A 16,762-nucleotide genomic window follows, 5' to 3' on the forward strand; every position below is an offset into this window, starting at 1 on the left:
CATTTAAACACATTGCCTAATACACAAATTATGTGTTGTTAAGAATGAAGCTGAACCGAGGACTCACTGAAATAATTATGGTTGACATGCCCAGTAAACTTTGTGTGGAGATTTGTGCCCTTGACAACATCTGGCTTTTCCTAATTAGTCTCTCAGCCTAAGGGTGCTTCTGTATGAATCTCTTTGCTGAGGCTGTCCCAAACTGTGGCAGTAATGGTTTGTTTTCCTGTCTATCCAGTGAAGCATCTATGACCTCTGAAATTTGGATGGGGCAACTCTAGTTCTCTTCCTTTGTAATCAAAATGCTAAAGTACCTGGGGCTATAACAACAGCAGGACATAGCAGCTAAGTCAGATGCCCAAAAAGTGTTTTGCCCTGTATTTCTATAAGCTTTATTCATGTCAGCTTTCTCTTCCATTTAGAAATTTAAAATTGCTACTTTAAAAATACAATTTAAAGTGCTTACTATCAAACAATCTCTTCCCTCCCATAACCTATTCCCCTTGTCCTAAACAAGAAAAAAAAGGGATGAACAGAAGATGTTTAAAAAGAGAGAAGGGAAGATGAAAGAAGGGGAAAGGAAAACCAAAAATAAAAATAGAGTGGGGGTTGATTGAAGGTGAATATCTGGGCAGTTACTGCCAAACACCTTATCATTCAGCACTGGAAAGCTGCAACTCCACAACATATAGAACTCTGGATAGAACATTATCTAGGCTAGCAATGAATACCTTTGCAGAAATGGAAGTTGGGCTAAATTTTTACAGTTTCATTAAAATTCATTTTCTGCAAGTAAAGGGTACATGGCCTAGTAGAACAATGTTTTGCTTGCACCTGGAATGATAATATGTAAGGCTTGGTCATAGAAGAAGAGTTGGTTTTTATATGCCGACTTTCTCTACCACTTAAGGGAGAATCAAACCGGCTTACAATCACCTTCCCCTCCCCACAACAGACACCCTGTGAGGTAGGTTGGGCTGAGAGCTCAGAAATAAAAACTAGTTGAACAAGTTCTCTTCCACAGTTGTAATGGGAAAGAACACAGTTCAAGCTGAGCAAATCTGTAGCATTGCTGTAGAATTCTAGGCAAACTTGCTGCATAAGTTTAATATAAATGCCATGAAGAAGAAGAAGAGTTGGTTTTTATATGCTGACTTTCTCTACCACTTAAGGAAGAATCAAACCGGCTTACAATCACCTTCCCTTCCCCACAACAGACCACCTATGAGGTAGGTGGGGCTGAGAGTGCTCTAAGAGAGCTGTGACTATCCCAAGCTCACCCAGCTGGCTTCATGTGTAGGAGTGAGGAAACAAATCCAGTTCACCAGAGTAGTGTCGGCCACTCGTGGAGGAGTGGGGAATCAAACCTGGCTCTCCAGATCAGAGTCCATCGCTCCAAACCACTGCTCTTAACCACTAAACCACGCTGGCTCTCATAGCAGCAGCTTCTCTGGTTTTGAATTTTTCACCAACTCATGAGGAACTTGAATAGGGAAGAATGTGAGACGGATGAACATATCACCAACCTACTCAGATTGGTCCATCTAGCTTACTGTTGGTGTCTTTGACTTATGTTTTCATGAGCTATACTACCTGCAATATATTTTAGCAAGAAGCAAGCCACTGATCCGCATTGGTGAATGATGCACCACTGAACAATGGGCCTTTTCCTTTCTACCTCATTCCAATCCCTCCTAAATTGGTTTGGGTTTTGAATTGCTAAACCTACACCGCAGAACTCGGCAGTGGTTTGGGACAAAAAAAGTAGCAAGGTAAGGAGAAAAACTAACATAAAAAACTACAAGGGAGATTAACGGGTTGTTATAGATCTGTGCTACAATACAAAATCCCCGTCAGTCATTTTGGGTCAAATCTTCCCCAAGTGGAACAAAAATCATTAGCGCAAGTTCTGTCCACTTTGATAAATTAACATTTATATTAAATTTATGTTTTGAATTGATCTTTTTAACTGCTGTTTCCATTCCAAAGTCCAGCAGATCATTTAAAATGTTCCTTATTTGGCAAAACACTGATTCCCGCTCCAGGCAAAAGGGGCATCTTGAAGCTTGGGTTTTCCCGCCCTTTGCTCAGGGAGGCAGGACCAAATCTTCTCATTTCCTGTCTCCTGGGCGGGAAAGCCTCTAGCTTCCACTTTTAGTCCTGCCTTTGCGGGGAGAGCAAGCAACTCGCAGAGCTCTGTTGCCTCTTCTTTCTGGTTCGTCTTTTCGTGTTAGTCGTGTCTGTTCTTAGTTTCTGTTGTGCTATCTTCCGTCCTCCGTCCCAGTCTGTCTGTCTGTCTGTCTAAAAAAAAAAAAAAAAAAAAAAAATTAGTTAGAAATCGCCCGACCCGATCCAAGATGGCGGGCGCGGCGAAGGACGTCCCTAGAGAGGACGACCTATTATCAGTAAAGGACTACGATCAGTCCCTCAAGACTCTGGGGCCTCAGCCCCTGGGGGAATCCTCCGTCAGCCGCCAAGGCGGACTCTCAGAGGACGCCAGCCATGCCGGCCCCTCCTCCTCCCCCTCGAAGAAGAAAGGAAAGGTGGGGGCGAAGCGAAAGCACACAGGCGGCAAGGCTCCCGGCTCAGGCGGCTCCAACAACAAGAGCCGAAAGCAATCGCTGGACCCAAAGCACAGCTCGGGTGTCCAGACGGCCGCGCCTACCGACTCCTCTTCCTCCTCTCGGTGTGCTGAGCAGTCGGTCCGTTCCAGCCCAGGGAGAAAAACCGGTTCACAGGACGGTAACGTACCAAGCGCCGGGAACTTGCAGGCGGGGGCAACCTGGTTTTCTGTAAGCGATATGGAGGCGATTATTGAGAGAGTCCTGGACCGAACACAGGCTAGACAAAGCGCCCCCATTCTGGCCCCACAAGTCCATCAACACAGGGCACACACATCTCCCTCTAGATCTATGGCTAGCGAACCCTGCTGCAGCCAATCTCGCTCCCTTGCCCCCCTGCACACTAAGGCTGCCCCAAAGGCTTCCAGTGGTGGTGCTCAAGGACATGATGAGGAAGCTGATGATTCCCAATCATATTATTCTGAAGAAGATAGAGAGGAGGGAGAATACAACTCTGACACAGAGATTGATATCTCTCCAGGGGAAGAGCAGCCTAGGCTTTTCTCCCCTGAGGATTACCAATACCTACTCTCTAAGGCACTTGTGGCATTGGAGCTTTCTGATCAGCCATCCACTAAGGCAGATGAGTCTGCTCCTAAGGTCTGGCCAGTAGGCTCTAAGGATTACTTCCCTCAGGGTGCCCCTAAAGCCAAAAGGGTCCCCCTCCCTGAGTACTTTGTAAGGCTCATTAGAGCTGAGTGGGAAAAACCCACTCAAAACAGACAATTCCCATTATCAATCAAAAAGCTGTATGAGATGACTCCACCAGCCATGGAGTTTCTGGCCTTACCAGTAGTAGATGCCCCAGTGGCTTCCCTGCAATCCCCAGATGGTCTATCAGAGGAGGGGGTGGGAACCATAAAGGACCAATTTGACCGTAAAATGGAATTTTTATCCAGAAAAATTCATGAATCCACAGCTCTCACTATTCAAGCCAATGCTACGGCTGCCATCATAGCCCGAGCCTCCATTGCATGGGCAAAAAAGATTTCTCAGCTACTAGCAGGAGCAGACAGAAGAATCACTGATGGCATGGACAGAATAATTTTAGCATCTTCTTTCCTTGCGGACGCAGCCCTGGATGCCCTCACCTTCTCGGCCAGATCCATGTCCTCCAACGCGGCTATCCGTAGGGCGCTTTGGCTCAGAACCTGGCAAGTGGACTCAAAGTTTAAGTCCGTTCCTCTCTCCTACCCTCTTCAAGAAGGGAAACTATTTGGCGAACGTCTTGACAAGATGTTAGCAGAAACCAAGGACAAGAAGCGAGCCATGCCCAAGTCATCCAAAAAAGAACAGAAGGGTTTTTCTCATTCCTTTCGCACATCTCACACCCTTCAACGATTCAGACAAGACCAGAGACGACCTTTCTGGTCTCACAACAACAACCAGCCCTTTCGTAGACAAGGACAGGGCCGTTTCAACAGCCGACCTTACCACTCCCAGTTCAGAGGAGGGGACAAGGCTAGCAAATTCCCTAAGACCAACAAACAGTGACGCCAAAACAATTCCCGTGGGAGGAAGACTCCAACTCTTCTACCCACGGTGGGTGGGCTCCCAGTCGGATGCCTGGGTGCTCCAGCTGATACAGGAGGGCTACAAAATCGAATTCCGCACCCTCCCTCCAGACCGCTTTGTGCCCTCTCCAAGATCCAAATCAGAAGCCAAACATCTCAGAACCATACAAGCAATCAACCATCTTCTTCACATCAGTGCAATAGAAAGAGTCCCTCTCCCGGAGCAGTTCACAGGGGTCTACTCGACCTTCTTCACTGTTCCGAAGAGGAACGGGGACTGGAGGGCTATTCTAGACCTAAAATTTTTAAACAAATATGTCCCCACAAAACATTTCAGGATGGAGACTCTACACTCCATCATAGAGGCTTTAAAACACGGATCTTACATGACATCCATCGACCTTACGGAGGCATACCTCCACGTCCCAATTCACCCTCTACATCGAAAATACCTAAGATTTGCATATCACACAGACCATCTTCAATTCAAAGCCCTCCCATTCGGCTTGGGATCAGCTCCCAGGGTATTCACCAAGGTGCTGGTGACCCTCATAGCAGAGATGCGACGCGAAGGGATGCAGGTCCATCCGTATCTCGACGACTTGCTGGTGTGCGCTCCCTCACTACAACAGTCGCTGTCTCATACCAGAAGAGTCATCAACACCTTGGAAGACCACGGATACCTCGTCAATTACGCAAAAAGTCACCTTCAACCCTCACAGACTCTGCTACACCTAGGTGTAATCATCAACACGGCCAAAGACACCATCATCCTACCCGAGGACAAAGTATCCAAAATATCTCTTCTTGCCAAGCAACTTTCCAAAGCACAGACATCACATCTCCTAACTCTAGCAAGTCTCCAAGGACTCATGATCTCTTACATCCCAGCCGTACCCTGGGCCCGCTTACACGCCAGACCACTTCAGTGGCTTCTCAAACCTCACCAGGCACAGATCACCAAAAAAGTCAACTCGATCATTCCCCTGAATCAAAAGACGAGAACAAGTCTCAGGTGGTGGAGTCACCCACCGAATCTCCGGAGAGGCAAATTGTTCATCTTGCCAGAACCGGTACAGATATTCACCGACGCCTCTCTCCAAGGGTGGGGAGCCACCCTGGAAAAGGAACTGATTCAAGGCATCTGGTCCCGGGAGGAACAAAAGCATCATATCAACCTCCTAGAGCTAAGGGCAGTTTACCTGGCCCTCATCCACTTTCACAGTCGCATCCACTGCCAATTTGTCCTCGTGCGGACGGACAACATAGCAACGAAGGCCCACCTCAACAAGCAAGGCGGGTCCCGGTCATCCATCTTGCATCAAGAAGCGGAAAAGATCCTCAGATGGGCGGAAAAGAACCTTCTCCACATCCAGGCAGAACACATCCAAGGAGTGCAAAATGTGCGAGCAGACTGGCTCAGCCGTCGGACAATAGACGAGGGAGAGTGGTCACTCTGTCATCAAGCCTTCCAACTGATCGACCGCAAGCTGGGTCCGCTTCAGGTGGATCTATTTGCATCACATCAGAATCGACAGCTCCCCAGGTTTTTCTCCCGCTTCTTCCATCCAAGCGCGGAACAGATAGATGCTCTACTAGTCCCATGGCCTCCAGGCATCCTGTTTGCGTTTCCTCCTTTACCCATACTCCCAAGGGTACTCAGGAAGATTCAGTTGGAAAAGGCCCTGGTAGTCCTGGTCGCTCCGGATTGGCCCCGACGACCATGGTATGCGGACCTGATGGCAATGTCCATTCAGAGGCCATGGCGCATCCCGAATTTCCCAAACCTGTTACACCAGGGACCCATCATCCACCCCAACCCAGCCTGGTTCAAGCTCCACGTGTGGACATTGAGAGGCTGAGGCTAAGGCAGCTGCAACTGAGCGAACAGGTGATCAATACCATTATAGAAGCCAGACGACCCTCCACTCGGAGGATATATGAGTACACCTGGAGAACCTTCGTCAGGTGGTGCAGACGCAAACACACGGATCCCCTCCAGCTGGACCTCCCATCCTTCCTGTCCTTCCTACAGGATGGTGTCCTTCTGGGCCTACGGCCAAATACCCTGCGCAAACAAGTGTCGGCCATAGCTACAATATCTCCTGTCCTGGATGGCTACACCCTTGCGAACCATCCCCAAGTCAAAGCCTTCCTTAAAGGAGTAGCCCAAACACTCCCTACTCCCAATTCATCGCTTCCCCTCTTGGAATCTTGGTCTAGTTCTTCGAGCACTCATGAGACCACCTTTTGAACCCTTGGACGTCGCCCGTCTTCCATATCTGGGGATGAAGACTATTTTCCTCACGGCAATTACTTCCGCAAGAAGAATTTCAGAGTTGGGAGCTCTCTCAATCAGGAAAGAGCTGTGCCTCTTTCAAAAAGACAAGGTGGTACTTAGACCTGATCCGGCCTTTACTCCTAAGGTCAATTCTACCTTCCATAGACAGCAAGAAATTTACCTTCCCTCCTTCTGTCCTCATCCTACCAATCACAAAGAAAAATTATGGCACACTCTGGACGTCCGCAGAGCATTAAAAATATACATCAACAGAACAGCTCCTTTTAGGTCTACAGACTATCTCTTCATTTCTATTTCGGCCCCTAACAAGGGCCACAGACTATCCAGACCTTCCTTAAGTCGAGCAATCAAACGATGCATTGCTGAGGCTTACCAACAATCCAATCTTCCGATCCCAACAGGCATCACAGCCCACTCAGTTCGTAGTGCCGCCACTTCAGCAGCAGCTACCAGACAAGCGTCAGTCGACGAGATTTGCAGAGCTGCTACATGGGCATCAAACTCCACCTTTGTAAAACATTACCGCATTCACACCTATGCTTCGGCGGATGCGGCATTCGGAAGACGAGTTCTACAGCATGTGGTAGAGGAAAGGGAGAACTAATTCCCACCCAAAATACTACTGCTCTTGGACATCCCAAGCTTCAAGATGCCCCTTTTGCCTGGAGCGGGAATGTAGCCCTGTTACTCACCGAGAGGGCTCTTTCCGCTCCGAGGTAAAAGGGGCATCTTGCCCCACCCTAGTCTTAGAGGGGCAGGTTCTAGGCAACCTGGGCTTATTCAGTTCACTTCTCTGAGCATAACTGGCTGAACCACATGCACATTAGGATACGACAGCCCAGGGATTCCCATGTGTCTGTCCTACCTTCAGGGAAAGGTCACTCTTTTGCTTCTTAGTTTCCTACTACACCAAGTAGAAGTCTTGTGTGTGTAGATAGAATGTTAACTGTTAAAAAAGTTCCATACCACGTTTTTTGGTTGTGGTTTTTTCATGTTTATGTCTTCTCTAGTTTTTTACTCCTGTCTCTAGCAACGGCCTCTTGGAAAAGTGGAAGCTAGAGGCTTTCCCGCCCAGGAGACAGGAAATGAGAAGATTTGGTCCTGCCTCCCTGAGCAAAGGGCGGGAAAACCCAAGCTTCAAGATGCCCCTTTTACCTCGGAGCGGAAAGAGCCCTCTCGGTGAGTAACAGGGCTACAATCTGATCTTTGCGAGGACTGTAACAGTGCATGCCTCTGCTTGTTTGACATTCAAACCTCTCTTCCCGCAGGGCAAAGTTCAGTAGTACTTAGGTGAGAGTCTCTTCCCACCCACTCCTGTTGTGAAGTACATTATTTATCAGTAAATAGCTGTGAATTGTAAATACACACACACAAGTAAAAACCTGCAAGGACTTGTGGGAAGCATCTCATAATCACTACTCCAGTATTTCCTCTTTCCCATTCCTGAAAGCCCCCATAACCTCTCCCCTTTTCCAGCTTCCTTCTCTCCTAGGGTTGCCAACCTTGGGGGGAGGCCTGGAGATCTCCTGGAATCACAACAGATCTCCCAACTACAGTGAGCAGTTCCCCCTTAGGGTTGCCAACTTCAGGTTGGAAAATTCTTGGAGATTTGGGGGTGGAGCCTTGGAAGGGCGAGGTTTGGGGAGGGAAATGACCTACCTCAGTAGGATATAATGCCATGGATTCCACTATATCCAGCAGGATATAATGCCATGGATTTCCAGCCATTTTCTTCAAGGGAACTGATCTCTGCCAGCTTGAGAATAGTTGTAATCTCCAGCCTCCCCCCAACCCTAGTTGCCAACACGGGGTAGTTGTTAAGAGCGGTGGTTTGGAGCGGTGGAGTCTGATCTGGAGAACCGGGTTTGATTCCCCACTCCTCCACATGAGCGGCGGAGGCTAATCTGGTGAACCGGGCTGGTTTCCCCTACACACGAAGCCAGCTGGGTGACCTTGGGCAAGTCACAGCTCTGTTAGAGCTCTCTCAGCCACACCTACCTCACAGGGTGTCTGTTGCGAGGAAGGGAAGGTGATTGTAAGCCAGTTTGAGTCTCCCTTAAGTGGTAGAGAAAGTTGGCATATAAAAACCAACTCCTCTAGTTACCCTGGAGGAAAGAAGCTGCTTTGGGGTTTGGAGTGTATGGCATTATGCCCTTCTGAGGTCCCTCCCCTCCTCCAACCCCCACCTTTCTCAGGCTCCACCCCCACACCTCCAGGGAAATTCCTTACCTGGAGTTGGTAACCCTACCTCCTTCCCACCCAACAGCTGACCTACCTCTGTCTGACCTTCTGGCATAAGTTTTCCCTTACTGCCTGCCCCAGCATCTTCTACCTAAGAATACCATGGCCCAGTTGTGTGGTGTCAGCCACTGGGCCAGACCCACTTGCATGGGTAGGGAACCCTCAAGTACTTGTGGGGGGTGCCTCACTTTCTCCTGTATCCCCCCCACACTATTTCCTCCTTCCCTCCCCCTGGCAACCCCCATATCCTCTCCCCTTTACCTGCCTCACTGTCTCCTCAGCCATTCAACACTCTACCTTTTGTTTGCCTCCCATCTTCATCTACATTTTTATTTACTCCATTTATACCCCACCTTTCTCCACAGTGGGGACCAAAGCAGCTTACATTATTCTCCTCTCTTCCTTTTTATCCGCACAACAACCCTGTGAGGTAGGTTAGGCTGAAAGTATGTGACTGGTCCAAAATCACCCAGTGAGCTTCCGCTGCAAGATAGGGATTTGAACCTGGGTCTCCCAGACCCAACCCGACCACACTGGCTTTCATAGGGTGGCTGCTGTTGAAGCTGCCAGGCCTAGCTGAGTCGTGCAAGTCAAGTGGTATGGAGTCACTCAGAGGTTGCTGCCAGGCCTAAGGTTGCCAATCTCCAGTTGGAATCTGAATATCTCCCAGACAACTGAGCTCCAGACAACAGAGATCGTGGTCTCTATGGCATTATATTCAGCTAAGGCATCTTCCCTCCCCAAATCCTGCCCTCCTCAGACTCCACCACAAAATCTCCAGGATTTCCCCATCTAGTGCTGGCAACCCTTGTCAAGCCTGGCCCCTCAAAGGCCAAAATGGGCCTGGAAATGGCCCGGCCCCCTCTCCCTGCTTTTACTGAAAGAACCAAGATTGGCAAACTTTGGTTACTTGGCAACAAGCCACTCTGTTGTTGTTGTTGTTGTTGTTGTTTTGTTATAATGTTATAATGTGAAAATGTTTCTCATTAGCAACATTAGATCTGGACTTCTCCATGGAGTTTTACAATATTTAAAATTTAGAAATGTTAAAAATTGCAGCTTAGTTTAGAATTGCTTAGTTTAGTGTTGCTTGAACTTTAGGATGACCTTTGGCTGACCTGGTTGCTGACACATAGGGTTGCCAGGTCCCTCTTCGCCACTGGAGGTTTTGGGGGCGGAGCCTGAGGAGGGAGGGGTTTGCAAGGAAAGGGACTTCAATGCCATAGAGTCCAATTGCCAAAGTGGCCATTTTCTCCAGGGGAACTGATCTCTTATCGGCTGGAGATCAGTAGTAATAGCAGGAGATCTCCAGCCACCACCTGGAGGTTGGCAACCCTACTGACACAGCTTTCAGTATAAGTTTAGAATTGTGCATTTATTTAATAAAATTGTACAAGCTGTATTATCCAAAAGAGAACTTGAAGCAGCTTGTGCAACTAGTAAACCATTATCAAATCTATAACCATTGTAATACCAACCACTAAAACAAGTCAGCAACTAAACTGTAAAACAAGAGGAAAAATCCAGTCAATAATGTTAACTAAAACAGCTTTAGAAACCCATGGGAAAGTCTGGAACTCCCCCCACCCCATCAGCTAAAAGCAGGGACAGACTATGTGGTTCTTAAACAGTAACAAAGATATCACTTGTGAACATCTCTGAGAGCAAAGTGCCGCGCCTGCTTGTAGCCCACGGTCACAGAAAAGGCTGCTGCTGTCCTTATTCACAAAGGTAACCAGGGAAGGGCCTTCAACGAGGGCCTAAACTGAGGAGCAGCTTCTTCAACCCAAGATTGCCAGGGTCCTTCTTTACAAATGTAGCATGTTAGTTTATTTGCTAAATGTAGAAGCCACTTTTCACATTTGCAAGGTGAGGTGCCCTCAAAACCTGTTTTAATAAAATGACAGTAAAATGTCTCCTACCAGTATCACTTCCATTTTGTATGGATTGAGTTTATTTCCTTTATCCCTTATTTGCTCTTATCCAATGTACCAGTTCAGGCACATTGCTCCACCTGGGAGAGATAAAAAATAAGTTCAGTGTCATCTGCGTATTGATGACATTGTACGCCATAACTGTGGATGATCTCTCCTAGAACTTTCATGTAGATGTTTTAAGTGGGGACAGGGTAAAAGCCGGAACGGGCATTAAACAAATAATCCGCAAAAAAGAGTGGCACGTGTAGCAGATTCTCCAGAACAATATTTTAGAAATCAAAACACGGGGAGAGCATGCATTTATTAACCCTTTCTAGGCCAAAATGCCTCCGGAACACCCTGGAACGGCCCGGAACAGGCATTAAACAAATTATAGTTCCACAAAAAAACATCAGCCAGCCTTACAGACACTCCAGAACAATATTTTGGAAACCAGTTCTGAACTGCTCAATGGCTTTCAATACCTTTTGTCACATTATGTTTCTGGATCAGTTGGGCGGAATTAGACTGGGGGGCACTACACTTTAGTGGATGCATTCTTCCATGCGAGTAGGTTTCAGAATTGGTGCTGGTGGCTGTTTCTCACTCTCTTGGCCTTTCTGCTATGGTGTTCCACAAGATTGCACCTTGCTTGCATTAACACTACATTCAGGCAAAGATTAGGGCTACCTGCACCAATTGGTTTAACTACTAGATCACTTAGCTGTCATTTCAACTGATTTCTCAGTGAAAGTTAGTTTTTATTACTGATTTTAAATTTTAATTAGTGGTGCTTGGAACTCTTTTGATTTTGCTATGCAATTATAATAAAATTTTAAAGATAAGCTTTTCTTTCTAAGAATGATTAGAAATCCACTTTCTGGATTCTTTCCTCCAGAAAGGAGTAGAACAACATCAAAGCTGAGACACCAGTTCCCAACTCTGAGTTGTTCCAGAAGAGTATAGTGGATAGTATTTAAAATCTCTTAAACATCTAGGAGAACCTAGGTAATGAGCAATTTCTGTCACAAAGTATAGCATGAAACCAGACTGAAAGTGCCTGATTATAACTGTGAGATGGTAATCTAAAGTCCCTTTCCTGAACAGCATGCATTCACTGAGCTGTTAACCATTATTGTAGTTCCTAGTTATAGCAACGTCAGAAGGATTCACATATTTCTTACCACTTAGAGGCCATTTATGCATGGGAGGTTTTGCCTTGGATTTGCTGCTGTGTAGATGAAAATTGTTCCCATCTGAATTCTCAAAACTCTGCATGGGGGCTTATTTTTGAGTTTTGAGAATTTGGATGGGGAAAACGTGCATCTAGGTAGCAGCAAATCCAAGGCAAAACCTCCCATGCATAGATGGCCTCTGGCATTTGCAATATGATTAGAAATAATACCAGAAAGAATTTGGGAGGCCTTGCATCGAACACAGTATCTGTGCAGTTACTCGGCCTTGTCCCATTAAACATAACACCCTATTCTCAGGTCAGAAAACCTTTTCAAGTTGATTAGCATGCATATATGTTATAAGAATCCTTTGTACTTACTGTTGTGTGAAACTGAGCAAAGACAATAAGAGGAAGTCTCTCGCTAGAGGAGATTGCAATCATATCAGAACAGACAGGCAGCAGAAAGGAAAGGAATCATAAGGCACAATGATTAAATTATTTCACTCAGCTCACTAAAAAGTATGTGGCAAAGGGAGAACCTTCTTTTTGCTACCTTTAAGGCTGTTTTCCAAGCAGTTTCTTATGCATAACAGAAACATGAACACAGTGATAGACCGGAACATCACAGGCTGCCATCCTAGCCCATGTAGGTCCTCAAAGAGGGAGGTGAACTGGGCCAGTCTCTTCATTTTGCCTACCTGCTGTAGCAGCATTTCGCTGGCAAGGTTTCCCAGCCCAAGGGCTCCCACCGGCATCAAAGGCAGCATTCCTGGGGGTGGAGCTGGCTTTAGTCAGCTCCCAAAGCCCTTTCAGCCTGGGAATACCCCCTTTAGCTGGCACCAAGTGTTACAGGCTTTGACATATTGGAACATATGTAGGTTATATAAAAGTTGTACATAGACAGAATTTTTCTATTGAACTCTCACTGAAAACTATCCAAAGACTTTTCTCTCCCTAGTAGAAACTAGTTGGCAAAATTATGCCTCTTTCTCAGGAAGGGGTCAATTCTAAGAGCATAGTCACTGAAAGGCAGTGACCTGCTTCACGAGTTACACCTGTAAAAAGGCAGGTGTAGCCTTGTGAAACCTTAAGGAGGAGTTTCACAGGGTTTTGTTAAAATTACCTTTTTGCCTTTCTTTTTCAGGCCGGGAAGCTGTTCAGGAGGCAATGCAGCTGCGCCAGCCCCGGGCGCTTCTTAACACCAACCCTCTTAGGATTGCACAGTATGTTCCCTTCAGTGCTGCCAGGCTCAGATTTTTACAGGGCCTCTATACCTCTAACAGTTACACAGAAGAGAGAAGTTCCCTAGATGCATCTCTTTATTATACAGCATTGTGAAGATGGGACAAGCTTATTCCTGACAGAAATTTTTCTTCTATACACGTAAAGGTTTTGGAGCTTCTCAAGGTGTGGGTCTGGTAACCTTATGCCAGCTAGGCTTCCTGATCCACATACAGATTCCTTTATCTAGTTGTATCTTGCAACCATGGGGTAGCCAGCCAGTGAGATTTTACTTCAGCCTTAGCTGGTCATTTCCTTATTTGAAGCCCATGCCTCTATCACATACTGTTTTTCCAGGCTTTAGACTGTGTGGTTGCTTCTGTCTTCTCTCTTGCTTCCATTAACTACCCTGGCTCTTGTCACAATCCTTACCTGTTCTTTCTCTAAGCTTTCCATACACTCCTGACTTTCAGCCCTGGGAGGTTTTTTTTCTTCCATATCCACCTTTCATTAGTGGCTTGTTTGATCATCTTCTCGATTTTGCTGACCTCTGAGACTACTGCCATATATCTATTTATGTCTTGCATTTTTATTTCTAAATGCTCTGATACTGTGAGCCATTCTGCCAACTACCCTCTCTTTGTCCTAGCATTGGTAAACATCTCTCACTGAATTTTCCAGTATGCAGTCCCCACATAGTTCCTCAGCTAGAAGGAAGGGGGATTAGCAATTCCTTTTCTCTTGACTCACAAAGCTGGAATGCCACAACCACCTTTCCTTCATAGATAGAATGTTTGTGACTATTCCACGCTTTCACAACTCTTGCCAATTAGGCAAGAGGTTTTTGCCATTTCACAAGAAATAAAGCCACTCCCTCCTTTAGAACATTGTAACAAAAGCTACTTTGGATACATATCATTCCTGACAGGTTAGGCCAGCATGTCTCAACCTTTTAACCATTGAAATAATATTCATGCCTCAGGGAACCCTACATATGATCACTTATGATTTACATATGATTAGCCTATTCGTCACTATTTCTCGCCAAACCCCTAGCAATTTCTCGCAGAACCCTAGGGTTCTGGGGAACCCTGGCTGAGAAATGCTAAAGCTAGGCTAAAGCAAAATTGTGATATTATGTGCTTCACATAATATTAAGTAGCAATAATAGGGAGCAAAATTTTTAATGCTTGCCCAAAACCTAGATCCCCATGGGTAACCAAAATATGATTTTAATTTGCCTCACAGTGTACAAAGAAGCTGATGTATGAATCTGTGCATATTCTAAAGATGTCCTGAAAATTAATATGATCAGGAGTGACTAAAGCAGTGGCATTCTAGTTACTTTTAAAACTCCATGTATTTCAATGCCATCATATTGAATAATGAAAGAACATGGGGGGAAATCTGTTACTTAAAAGGTATGTAGGACATTTCCAGTTGCAAATGCACTCTGACCTACCTCTGCCTCCGTAATCACTGGATAGGGCTAAATCTGCAGAAAGAGGATTCCTGTCCTCAAGAGGAGATAATGGCATCTTCACTTGGGTATATAAGGTTTTACTTATAAATAATTCATATATGAAGTGATTTGAATGATCTATGGTATTTTACAGACCCAAGTATGAATAAGTTACAGGTAAACAACATTGTTTTCTGCCGTATACATTTGCTGGGTGACTTTGGGCCAGTCACTCTCTCAGCCTACCTCACAGGGTTGTTGTGCAGATAACATGGAGGGAGAATGATGTAAGCTGCCTTTCTCCACTGGAGAAAATTGGGGCATAAATATATAAAATATCACTACTAGTATTTGATCAGATATAACACTCCAAAGTTCTTGTTCTAGTTTAAAGTGTCTGTGGACTAGGTCTAATTCAAAACCACATGGCCTGTTTTTGCAGCTTATTTGTGAACCTGCCTCCCATGGATTGATTACACACAGGGCAAACCTGCAGAACTGCTAGGAACAGGAATCATTATCATGCAGAATGAAGCAGATTCCCCCCCCCTCTAACATCCCTTGGCCTTAGGGTTGCCAACCTCCAGGTGGTGGCTGGTGAATCCCTGCTATTACAACTAATCTCCAGGCAATAGAGATCAGTTCACCTGGAGAAAATGGTCGCTTTGGAAGGTGGACGGTATGGTATTATACCCCATTGAAGTCCCTCCCGTCCCCACCCCACCCCAAACCCCGCCCTCCTTAGGCTCCACCCCATAATCTCCAGGTATTTCCCAACCCACAGCTGGCAACCCTACTTGGCTCACATGCTGGTGATAGGTGCTTGCAATGGCAACTCAGCCCAAACCCATAAAATCAACATGAACTATTTAAAATTCACAGTGGGTACCCGTGTTAGTCTGTCTGCAGTAGTAGAAAAGGGCCAGAGTCCAGTAGCACCTTAAAGACTAACAAGAATATTTTCTGGTAGGGTATGAGCTTTCCTGAGCCACAGCTCACTTATCTGAAGAAGTGAGCTGTGGCTCACGAAAGCTCATACCCTACCAGAAAATATTTTTTGTTAGTCTTTAAGGTGCTACTGGACTCTGGCCCTTTCCTACTATTTAAAATTCAGTAAGCGAATGAGCTGTCCTTTTTTTTTGTATTTACATCTTAAGTACTTCGAATGTTAATATCGACTTGGAAGGGTAGATCTATTTACACACATTAAAAAAAACACAACTCTTTTTCTCCCGTGTTTGCATAAAACGCTTCCCAGGATAAGGAGTTTGACTTGTTGAGAAGCTTAACAATAGCTACTGAGCTACGACGAAGCACTGAGTGTGGCGCTTGCCTTCCCTCCTCGCACCTATTGGGCGAAAAGGCACGGTCGCTTGAGCCTCCTTGCTTCCCTGTTCCAGCCAGGATTCAGCCAGGATCGAACGCACGAACGTTCTTCCCTGTTCCAGCCAGGATCGAACCTTCGTGCGTTCGATCCTGGCTGAATCCTGGCTGGAACAGGGAAGAACGTTCGTGCGTTCGATCCTGGCTGAATCCTGGTTGGAGCAGGGAAGCAAGGAGGCTCAAGCGACCGTGCCTTTTCGCCCATTGTACCAAGGCTTTGAACCGGTATTTCCTGTTCCATTCGCCAATCAGTCATGAAGGAGGATAAAGACAGAAAAGGGCGGAAAAGTCCCCGCTTGCTGGTGCCTGACACTGGAAGCTCCGCCCCGGGGAGAAGGGCCAGGCTGTGTTTGAACACGATTTAAAGCAGCAAGTCAAAAGGCCATTTATACACGGGAGGTTTCGCCTTGGATTTGTTGCTATCCAGATGCGCGTTTCCCCCCCACACCCCATCCAAATCCTCACAACTCAAAAACAAGCCCCCATGCAGAGTTTTGAGAATGCAGATGGGGGAAATTTGCATCTACCCAGCAGCAAATGCAAGGCAAAACCTCCCGTGCATAAACGGCCAAAGGCTTTACAGGGAGGGGGAAGGGATCACAGCCGGAGACCTTATTAAATTGGCGCCCGGTACCCCAATTTCTTCCTCCCCCAGCAGATCGGACTGTATGCCCCTTCCCCCCCTTTTTTTTTTTTTTTTTTTTAAAGTAAGTTTCGCCGTTGCATGCTCGGAGGTGGTTCTGCAAGCAGGTGCCTCCCGGGCTCCGATGGTTTTCCTGCGTTTACGGGCTTGACTTTCTGCTGGGGCCCCGAGAGGGGTGGACCTGACTGCGCTCACCTGCTTGCTGCAACTTGAGAGCCTTGCCCTGAATAGGAAACATCTCCCAACACTTTTTTTATCCCCGCTTCTGAAACAGGAAATAGC

Source organism: Euleptes europaea, chromosome 4, assembly GCF_029931775.1.
Source record: "Euleptes europaea isolate rEulEur1 chromosome 4, rEulEur1.hap1, whole genome shotgun sequence".
Lineage (NCBI taxonomy): Eukaryota > Metazoa > Chordata > Lepidosauria > Squamata > Sphaerodactylidae > Euleptes > Euleptes europaea.